Raw genomic sequence first — 11,820 nt, 5'->3', positions numbered from 1 at the left:
TTGTCGCAGTGAGAGAAGCATACTTTTCATAGACAGTTCAGTGATAGGTTGGTCTGAAACAGGAAAATTTTCTATTAAGGATGGAACAGATATAGCAGAATTAAGTGCAGAATAGGAAGGCTGAGAGATAGGAGGATTTTCTGTGTCCAGCCTAGGTCTGGACTTAGCAGGGCTGCTTTTGGTGGGAGACAGGGGTGGAGAGGACTCACCAGGGTACAGGGAATGCCTTGAGTCTGGGGTCTGTGGTGTGCTCCTTGCTGCAGTCCTGCTGTGTGGTCTCATGGTGTGAGGAGGATCTTGGCAATGCGCGTACCGGAAAGGATGCCATATGGCGTCCACCCGGAGGGAGGGAAGAGCTGTTAAAGCTAGATGGTGACCGGGCGGCAACTGGCTAAAAGTTGATCTAGGAATACTGCAATTAGAAGCTCCTTCCTGTTTCATCTTCTGCACAGAATTTGCTTCCATTCTTTAGAAGTGCTGCTCAGTACCAGTTTTCCTATACATCATCCATCATTGACTGTCATACTTCCACAGCATCGTCCACCAATGTGCCCTGCTTCCCACTTTACATCTATACAGAGATCATACTGTACATTTGTGCCTTAGAATGAATTTGTTTTGGACTTTGCTGCCATCTAGTGGGATACTTGCTGCATACAGTTTGAAGAAAATCTGCTTTTTCTAAAATAAGCATAGTGGGAGCTACTAAGTTTATTGTTAGCTATCAAAAAAAGTTAAAGGTTGCAGCTCTCAGCACTGCAGCAGTTCTATTATTGTAGTTTCAGCAATACAGCATATTTTAAGCTTTGACAATTATCACAGCAAGTTTAACACACAACTGAACTTGTTACAAAGTATCCAGTTTTAATCTCTGGAAACCAGAATTGACACCAGTAACCAATTTTAGTAAAAAAAAATAATAACTACACTGCTCCAGGTCGGTCCATTTCACTGTTGGCCCCTAATTCCTCATTAGGAGGTGCAAGTCTGGCTATGACTAATTGCAGTAAAGGCAAACATGTCAACGCTGTTCCTTTCCTAAAAGTGCTGTGTATGTGTCTGTTTTGATGGATTGTTTCAAGTAAACTCCTGCAATCCTCTACATATTTGAGTGCGGTTATGCTTCAAACCAATTCTTGCAACATATTTCTGTCAATAAAAGAAACAGCAAGTGATTCATAAAGCAGAAGTAAAAATGCATTCATAATGTGTCACACCAAAAAGAAACCACAGTAACAGCCAATACAAAAGAAGTCAGCAGCGACACTTCCAAAGTCTGGGGTAGCCTTTATCCCTAGAGATCCTCCAGGCCAGAGGTTGCTAGGGGTTCCGTAAGCAGAGAGCAGTGGCGGATAGACTTCCTGCTTTGCGGTTCCTGAATAATTCCAGCACAAGTGCCACTCATTAGAACAATATTCCAGCTGATGACTATCAAAATAAGAGGCATTCTTCCCACTGATGACCAATGTATCAGTGCTTTCCCCCCTTAGCGATTACCAGTGTAACATGGAATTCTGCCATCGATGACCAATATAACAAAGCATTCTTCTCATTGCCCTTTTCCCACTAATTGAAAATGAAAGGAGGTACTTCTTCCACTGACCTTTAATCCAAGTATACCCATCTCCACTGCTCACTGCAAGGGGTCAATATGTCTCCAATGATTATTGGGTGGCACATTGGCTTAGTGGTTAGCACGTCCACCTGGCAGTACTAGGGTCGTTGATTTGAATCCCAGCCACGGCACCACCTGCCTGGAGTTTGCATGTTCTCCCTGTGCCTGCGTTGGTGTCCTTCGGGTACTCCGGTTTCCTCCCACACTCCAAAGACATGCAAGTAGGTTAATTGGATTCTGTCTAAATTGTCCATAGTATGTGTATGTATGAATGTGAGTTAGGGACCTTTTAGATTGTACACCCCTTGAGGGTTAGGGACTGATGTGAATGTACTATATATATATATATATATATATATATACACACACAGTTGTGTTCAAAATAATAGCAGTCAGACATTGCTAACCTAATCAATCACTGTTTTTGGTAGAAATTATATTTCTACATGGCAAATAATTTACTAGCAGGTATATTAGAGTAATAGAAATCCAATAGACCCAACAGTCATGACATGCAAGCTGATGATTCTGTGTAATTGAATCACTAATTGAAAGGGGCATGTTCAAAATAATAGCAGTGTGGAGTTCTATTAGTAAGGTCATTCATTCTTTGAAAAACAGGTGGCGATTATTTCCCTTATTTAAGGAAGGAAGGCAGCAAATGTTGTACATGCTGGTTACAGTGCATTTCTCTCTGAAATTCTGAGGAAATGGGTCGTTCCAGACATTGTTCAGAAGAACAGCGTACCTTGATTAAAAAGTTGATTGGAGAGGGGAAAACATATAAAGAAGTGCAGAAAATTATAGGCTGCTCAGCTAAAATGATCGCAAATGCTTTAAAATGGCAACCAAAACCTGAAAGACGTGGAAGAAAGGGAAAAACTACCATTCGAATGGATAGAAGAATAGCCAAAATGGCAGAGACTCAGCCAACAATCAGCTCCAGGAAGATCAAAGAAGGTCTAAAGTTACCTGTGAGTACTGTTACAATTAGAAGACGCCTATGTGAAGCCAAGCTATCTGCAAGAAGCCCCTGCAAAGTCCCACTCTTGAAAAAAAGACGTGCTGAAGAGGTTACAATTTGCAAAAGAGCACATTGACTGGCCAAAAGAGAAATGGCACAACATTTTGTGGGCTGATGAAAGTAAGATTGTTCTTTTTGGGTCTAGTGGCCGGAGACAGTTTGTCAGACGACCCCCAAACACTGAATTCAAGCCACAGTACACTGTGAAGACAGTGAAGTGTGGTTGCGCAAGCATCATGATATGGGGATGTTTCTCATACTACGATGTTGGGCCTATTTATCGCATACCAGGGATCATGGATCAGTTTGAATACATCAGAATACTTGAAGAGGTCGTGCTGCCTTATGCTGAAGAGGAAATGCCCTTGAAATGGGTGTTCCAACAAGACAACAACCCCAAACACACCAGTAAACGTGCAACATCTTGGTTTCAGACCAACAAGATTGACGTTATGGAGTGGCCAGCCCAATCCCCGGATCTTAATCCAATAGAAAACTTGTGGGGTGACATCAAAAATGCAGTTTCTGAGGCAAAACCAAGAAATAGAGAAGAACTGTGGCATGTAGTCCAAACATCCTGGGCTGGAATACCTGTTCACAGGTGCCAGAGGTTGGTTGACTCCATGCAACACAGATGTATAGCAGTTCTCAGAAACAGTGCTTATACAACTAAATATTAAGTGATTCAAAGGAAAGCAAAATCTTCAAACATTTTTCAGTTTATATGGTGAATGTTTGAGTTTGTAAAGAAGAATACAAACACTGCTATTTTTGTGAACAGTCTAATATTCACTTTTCTTCAATTTTTTTAGAGGAACAACACAAATTTGATATATTTTTCTTCATGTTTTTGATTTGGAATAGAATGTGTAGTGTTCCCAATGCATTTGTGTGTATGGAAATAAAAGCTATTAGAAAGATTTTGAGCTTTATTCACTTTTTTCAACACACTGCTATTATTTTGAACACAACTGTATATATGTAAAGCGCTGCGGAAATTGACAGCGCTATATAAGTACCTGAAATAAATAATCAATAGAAAGATGCACTCAAATATGCACTGTCTGCATTCCTTTTCTGACCATTATTATTTGTTTATTTCATGACTGTTACTCAAAATAATTTTGAGTAATAGAGTGGAGATTGGGGAAAATGATCCACACAAAGTGTTAAATACCTTACATTAGTTTATTTAATAATAAATCTACTAATTCCTGATCTTGCTAATGCACCTTTATCCTGTAGATATTATTTTTTGAAGGGCGACTGGGGAATCGGGATTCCCTGAGAATATTCCTTTGTGAATACCTGAATAAAAAGCATATGAAGAACTATCAATTTAAACAATATACAGTCTAAAAAACAAATCAAAATTAATATTCAGACCCTTGGGATGTATAGTGTTAAAGAGGAACTTTACCCATAAAAACTTGATATAAAATATTCCTTAGTAAGGAACATACATTCCTCATTAATAATTATGCTTCCAAACTTAGTGTGTGCTATAAATTGCCTCCAGCATTGTTCCTGTTTCTTCTTGCTGGCGACTGCCTTTCTCTGCAGCCCTTAGCAGCAGTAAATCTTTAGGTTGTCAGCAGATTGGCCTGTACAGTTTCAGCACAGTGCTATAAAATAGAGTGCAACTTGGAATGCGCAGAGTGGGGTGAGATAGTGTATTACTGGATTTGAAACTGTATACACACTTCTTTTTAAAGTTTTATATAGCTATACCTGCAAAAGGGGCCAGCCTGAAGTGATCTAGCAGAATTAAATTTTCTGAGTAAAGTTCCACTTTCAGTATGTGTTTTGAAGCAACAACCAATAGAGTTGCACTTTAGGCTAAAGATAATATAGCTAAAGATGTAAAAGAAAATGTGCTATGCTTATTCACCCAAGCCATATACTGTACATTATAATCCATCATTATAGTGAATGGTTTTGATTTGCAAAAGTAGCATCTGCACTACGTTTTGTGCATTCCCATCTGTTTGCAGCCCATTTAAATCAAAGGGCTGTAAAAGCTGGAATCCTCATGTGTTCTAATGTGACCCTGTCCTCAAAAAAGTAAGATTTCTGTGCCCTTGAAGACAGATTTTGCCACAGTCTCTATATCTAGAGAGGTAATGAGGCCTTGTTTTAAAGTGTTTTTTACTTCCTATTTAAAACTTGTACAGGTGAAACTCGAAAAATTAGAATATTGTGCAAAAGTTCATTTATTTCAGTAATGCAACTTAAAAGGTGAAACTAATATATGAGATAGACTCATTAAAGGCAAAGCAAGATAGTTCAAGCTATGATTTGTCATAATTGTGATGATTATGGCTTACAGCTCATGAAAACCCCAAATCCACAATCTCAGAAAATTAGAATATTGTGAAAAGGTGTAACATTCTCGGCTCAAAGTGTCCCACTCTAATCAGCTAATTAAGCCATAACACCTGCAAAGGGTTCCTGAGCCTTTAAATGGTCTCTCATTCTGGTTCAGTAGGAATCGCAATCATGGGAAAGACTGCTGACCTGACAGTTGTGCAGAAAAGCATCATTGACACCCTCCATAAGGAGGGAAAGCCTCTAAAGGTAATTGCAAAAGAAGTTGGATGTTCCCAAAGTGCTGTATCAAAGCACATTAATAGAAAGTTATGTGGAAGGGAAAGGTGTGGAAGAAAAAAGGTGCACAAGCAGCAGGGATGACCGCAGCCTGGAGAGGATTGTCAGGAAACGGCCATTCAAAAGTGTTGGGGACTTTCACAAGGAGTGGACTGAGGCTGGAGTCAGTGCATCAAGACCCACCACACACAGACAGATCCTGGACATGAGCTTCAAATGTCGTATTCCTCTTGTGAAGCCGCTCCTGAAATAACTTCAGAAGCGTTTTACCTGGGCTAACGAAAAACAGACCTGGTCTGTTGCTCAGTGGTCCAAAGTCCTCTTTTCTGATGAGAGCAACTTTTGCATCTCATTTGGAAACCAAGAACCCAGAGTATGGAGGAAGAATGGAGAGGCACACACTGCAAGATGCTTGAAGTCCAGTGTGAAGTTTCCACAGTCTGTGTTGATTTGGGGAGCCATGTCATTTGCTGATGTTGGTCCACTGTGCTTCATTAAGTCCAGGGTCAGCGCAGCCGTCTACCAGGAGATTTTGGAGCACTTCATGCTTCCTTCCGCAGACGAGCTTTATGGGGATGGTGACTTCATTTTCCAGCAGGACTTGGTACCTGCCCACACTGCCAAAAGCACCAAAACCTGGTTCAATGACCATGGGATTACTGTGCTTGATTGGTCAGCAAACTTGCCTGACCTGAGAATCTATGGGGCATTGCAAAGAGAAAGATGAGAGACATGAGACCGAACAATGCAGAAGAGCTGAAGGCCACTATTGAAGCATCCTGGTCTTCCATAACACCTCAGCAGTGCCACAGGCTGATAGCTTCCATGCCACGCCGCATTCAGGCAGCAATTGCTGCAAAAGGGGCCCAAACCAAGTACTGAGTACATATGCATGCCTATACTTTTCAGAGGTCCGATATTGTTCTATGTACAATCCTTGTTTTATTGATTGCATGTAATCTAATTTTCTGAGATTGTGGATTTGGGGTTTTCATGAGCTGTAAGCCATAATCATCACAATTATGACAAATCATGGCTTGAACTATCTTGCTTTGCATGTAATGAGTCTATCTCATATATTAGTTTCACCTTTTAAGTTGCATTACTGAAATAAATGAACTTTTGCACGATATTCTAATTTTTCGAGTTTCACCTGTATATACTTTATACTGTACATGGTCTGGGCACTAGTTCACTGTAATTGTATGCTATACAACTAATAGCTCCCAAGAAACCTCTTTTTTGCCTTCCTGCGATTCAACCTCTGCAAAATCTGTATGTCACAATCTTCTGAAAAGCTTAAAGCATATGTTCACTTTTGGCCAAAAATAAAAAATGCACATTTTTTTGCAGGTATTTATTATTTTTGGTTGCAGGAGCCTGTAGAGCATTAGACCAGTGATCAGCAGATCACTGGTGCCACGCAGGTCTCCTGCAGACCTGCCAGTACATCTGCTTGTCCGCATATCTGCCTGTACCGGCAAGCATATATACTGACAGGAAGAATCAATGATCCACCATGACGCTCCAAAGCACCATGGTAGTTCATTGAGAACTATAAGCCAACATCCGCTAAGGCTGTCAGGACTTGTAGTTCATTCATTCACAGTACACTGTGAATGAATGAGATGGGTGTGTGGGTGGAGCCCCACGGCTGCAGCTATGGGAACATGTAACATGTTCCACCTTAAAAACAGGTGGAACATGTAACATATTGCCAAAGGTGAACTTATCCTTTAAAGTGGTATTAACCCAAAAGAAAACATTTATTATATTGTAGCTTACCAATTCTTAGGTGTGGAGGCTGCATTACATTTCTTTTTTAGGCTTTTTTTTTCTATAATTTTCACCTGGTGATATGGCCAGTAAGTCGGCTGTTTTTTTAACAATATAAGCTGTCCTGCAGATGTAGCAGTTGGAGAGGTGAGACAAACCATTTATCATTGACAGGGGTTCTTACAACGCCCAGTGTACAAAAAGCTTGTACACCTGAGGAATGGAAAAGAGGTTATGTCATCTGATGAGCTATTGTTCACCTGTTTCTTACATATAGATGGGTTTGTGTCTGAAGACTGCCCAAGGCCTCTGAGCCAAGATGATTGTTGCCAACTATAAGGAATGCTGAGGAATCTATATGGCAGGATAGCTTGTGGAAGCCACCTGGGTTTGATGATATCCATGGAAGGCTGTAAACTGAGCAAGGAACAGAAAGCATTTTAGAGAAACAGGTGCATTCTATGGTGCAAATACTGTTTCCTCTAGATGTATAAAAATTCTAGGATAGAAACCCCCATTCACAATGCAAAACAAATTCAAAAGAAGTTTAATGAACACTAAGGCCTTGTTCACACCCTAGTTATTTTTCAGCTTGAAGTTTGTAGCTGTTAAATGCTCAACAAACAGAATCCCATTCATTTCAATGGTCCCTGTTCACATCTGAGTGTTTCTCCAAAAGTAAGTACATGAGCTTCTTTTTTGGCCCACTAGGATTTAATAAAAAAGCCAGAAAATGCACAACATGAGCATTTTACAAACTGTTTGTGATGTTTTCCAGGCACACAGTTGATCTCTGCCCATAATCACCTGCGCTCCACCCCTTTCTGACGAACAAGACTGAGAACAGCACATCCTATCTTAGAGCCAGAGAGCTTCATTGCTCTGGTGTGGGTCCACCCATGCATCTATGACACCAAGCACCCCCAATATAAAAAATGAATCAGAAGAACCAGGCCTGGGAAAACATCTCATTCAAAATACATTGCTCAAAAAAACACTTTAATCAAGGTATAGAATCAAGACAATTAAACTCCTGGGATGTTGATCTAGTCAGTTAAGTAGTGGGGGGGGGGGGGTTGTTAATTGCCATTGAACACCAGAATTGGCCATTGAACACCACTGGCGCCCTTTGCTTTTTACAGATGAGAGCAGGTTCATCCTGTGCACATGTGACAGATGTGAAAGGGTCTGGAGAAGCCGTGGAGAACGTTATGCTGCCTGTAACATTGTTCACCATGACCGTTTTGGTGGTGGGTCAGTGATGGTCTGGGGAGGTATATCCATGGAGGGACGCGCAGACCTCTACAGGCTAGACAATGACACCCTGATTGCCATTAGGTATTGGGATGAAATCCTTGGACCCTTTGTCAGACCCTACACTGGTGTAGTGGGTCCTGGTGCACAACAATTGCTGGCCTCATGTGGCCAGAGTATGCAGGCAGTTCCTGGAGAATGAAGGAATTGATACCATTGAATGGCCCCCACGCTCATCTGACCTAAATCCAGTAGAACACCTCTGGGATATCATGTTTCGGTCCATCTGACGCTACCAGGTTGCACCTCAGACTGTCCAGGAGCTCAGTGATGTCCTGGTCCAGATCTGGGAGGAAATACCCCAGAACACCATTGTCTAATTAGAAGCATGCCTCGATGTTGTCAGGTATGCATACAAGCACGTGGGGTGATACAAACTACTGAGTACCATTTTGAGTTGCTGCAATGAAATGTCAGCAAAATGGACTAGACTGCAGCATAATTTTTTCACTTTGATTTTTGGGGTGTCTTTGAATTTAGTCCTCTGTAGGTTGATCATTTTCATCAAACAATGGGGCAACCTTACATTCTTAACACATTACCCAGTCCATATCAGTATAGATATCCAGCAGGAGATGTTTCCCCATTGAAATCTGATGTGTTTTCAAAGTATTCCTTTAATTTTTTTGAGCAGTGTATTTGCAGACTGGGCCAGCTACTCTGCATCCCAGAGACAAGAAAAAAGTAATCTCACCAGCATTGCTTCCTTGCTCACTTGTTTGCAACACTGCAGCTTCCTTTCTTGCAGATATATGATTATTTCTACTGAGTTTTGTAGGTTGTAGCCTCTGTGTTTTGTGCAGAAATTCAGCTGTAGATTTTGCAGACATGTCCAGCCATGTCCAGCCATGTTCTGGTTGTGGGGTAGGGCCCTAGGTTCTAGGCAGGAGCAGGGGGAAGCAGGTACCCGAATTTGACATATACCTTCTCCCACTTCCGCTGCGAACGGCTAGGCGATCGGAAGCGGACGTTGTCCTCCCACCCTCCCCGTAGTCTTCTGGGACATGTGATCTAAAAATTAAATTAAATCACAAAAAATGAAAAAAGTTAGAAAAATATAAAAAAATAAAAAATTATTAATAAAAAAATAAGGAAAAAATAAGAAGAAATAACAAAAAATTAAAAGTAAAATGAAAAAATATGTAAAAAAAATTATGTAAAAAAATAAATATGTAGAGAGAATTTTTAAAAATACTGGCCAATACTTTCCAATCATGAATGCAAATTGTAGGCTAGCTGACGTTTGACCATTTACTAAGAACCTAAAAGGGAAAAACTAAGATTGTCTTTTTTTTTTTAGTGAAACTAATAAAACTAAGGTGGAAAAGTTTGAAAGATGCTACAGAAGGCAAGTAGAGAGTTACAAAATGGTCAGGCAGCAAGCACCCATCTGATGATGATGTCATCATCTGAAAGTGTGAATAATGTTCTAAAGAATGCAGGTATTCAAAAGTATCTTTCTAATTTCAGAACCCAAAGCTCCTGTTGAGGAGGATGCAGAAGCTGAATCTCTGGCCATGTTAAATGAAAGCCAGGAATAACCACCAACTGCTCCACCAACACCCAACAGCTCACAGCTCTTTGGATGAGACATTTGTGTATATGCAAAGAATTTCTTCTCATGCTTATGGAGATCATTAAACATGGCTTTGCGATAATGGAATTGACCTAGTACATTCTCTTCTTTTCCCTCTCTTCCTCCTCAAGCATAAATAATGCAGCTGCTGCACATGTCAGGAAAGCCTGTTTGGCAAACATCTTGAAGAGCTGCAGAACACAGGGGGCAACCACATGGTAGGAAACAAACACTTGACAGAACCAGAAAGAAGAGGATCTTGTGAGGTTTCATTTGGATACATAAACAAAGAACATGGGAAAAAACAAGCTGAAAAACGCTGCAAAAACACTTACTCAAAATACTCCCAAAACTAAAAAAATAGGGCTATTTTCACACTGGTTAATATCAAAACTTCATGACAAAACGCCTATGTGTAAGACAGCTTTCACACTGAGGAGTTTCTGAAGCGCTTTTGCAAGAAAAAAGTGGAGGAAAAGCGAATTGCTTCCCTGTTATCTCTATGTATGTGTTTACACTGATTCGTTGCACTGTAAAAAAATCTTGCTTGTCGCATTTTTGGGGCATATTTGGTCACTAAAAAAAAAACGAACCTCCCCATTGAAATGAATGGGAACTGCATCAAAGATGCACCGCAACTATGGGAAGGTCTTTATACAGTCACATGTCCAGGGTATAGCGTTGCATGTTGGGATATCAGAAAACCATGTTGACAGGGAGAAGAATAAGAAATAGCATGGAGGGAGAAAGAGAAGGCAGAATTGATGGAGACAGAACCACAGAAATGAGACAGGCCAGAGCTGAAGGAGTGACATCCTAGAACTATGAGGTTCGAGCCTGAAGAATTTATTCACTCTGTTCTCATGCATCCAGAGCTGTGGGATATCAATCATTCCAACTATACCAACAGGCCCAAGAAAACAAAAGCATGAGAGGAAAGAGCAAGCTAGCACATCCTGGATTGGAGTTATCTTCACAGAAGTAAAGAAGAGGAAAAAAAGTAAGTGCCAGGGTGAGGGTACAGTGTAGGTATAGGGCATTGGGATTAGGATTAGCATAGTATATGGAGAGGGTATTTGGAATTAGTATTAGCATAGTGTAGGGATAGGGTATTGGGATTAGGATTAGTTTAGTTCAGAAATATGGTATTGGGATTAGGATTAGCATAATGCAGAGATAGAGGATTAGTTTAGTGTAGGGATAGCATATTGAGATTAGGATTAGAATAATGCAGGGATTACAGTTGTGTTCAAAATAATAGCAGTGTGTTGAAAAAAAGTGAATAAAGCTCAAAATCCTTCTAATAGCTTTTATTTCCATACACACAAATGCATTGGGAACACTACACATTCTATTCCAAATCAAAACATGAAGAAAAATATATCAAATTTGTGTTGTTCCTCTAAAAAAATTTGAAGAAAAGTGAATATTAGACTGTTCAAAAAAATAGCAGTGTTTGTATTCTTCTTTACAAACTCAAACATTCACTATATAAACTGAAAAATGTTTGAAGATTTTGCTTTCCTTTGAATCACTTAATGAATATTTAGTTGTATAAGCACTGTTTCTGAGAACTGCTGTACATCTGTGTGTGCTTTGTAACCTCTTCAGCACGTCTTTTTTTCAACAGTGGGACTTTGCGGGGGCTTCTTGCAGATAGCTTGGCTTCACATAGGCGTCTTCTAATTGTAACAGTACTCACAAGTAACTTTACACCTTCTTTGATCTTCCTGGAGCTGATTGTTGGCTGAGTCCTTGCTATTTTGGCTGTTCTTCTATCCATTTGAATGGTAGTTTTTCGCTTTCTTCCACGTCTTTCAGGTTTTGGTTGCCATTTTAAAGCATTTGCGATCGTTTTAGCTGAGAAGCCTATCATTTTCTGCACTTCTTTATATGTTTTCCCCTCTC

Source organism: Staurois parvus, unplaced genomic scaffold (assembly GCF_062004578.1).
Source record: "Staurois parvus isolate SC_StPar_1 unplaced genomic scaffold, SC_StPar_1.0 ptg000011l, whole genome shotgun sequence".
Classification (NCBI taxonomy): Eukaryota; Metazoa; Chordata; class Amphibia; order Anura; family Ranidae; genus Staurois; species Staurois parvus.
The sequence above is the reverse complement of the archived record's forward strand: the minus strand, read 5'-3'. Positions refer to the sequence as shown.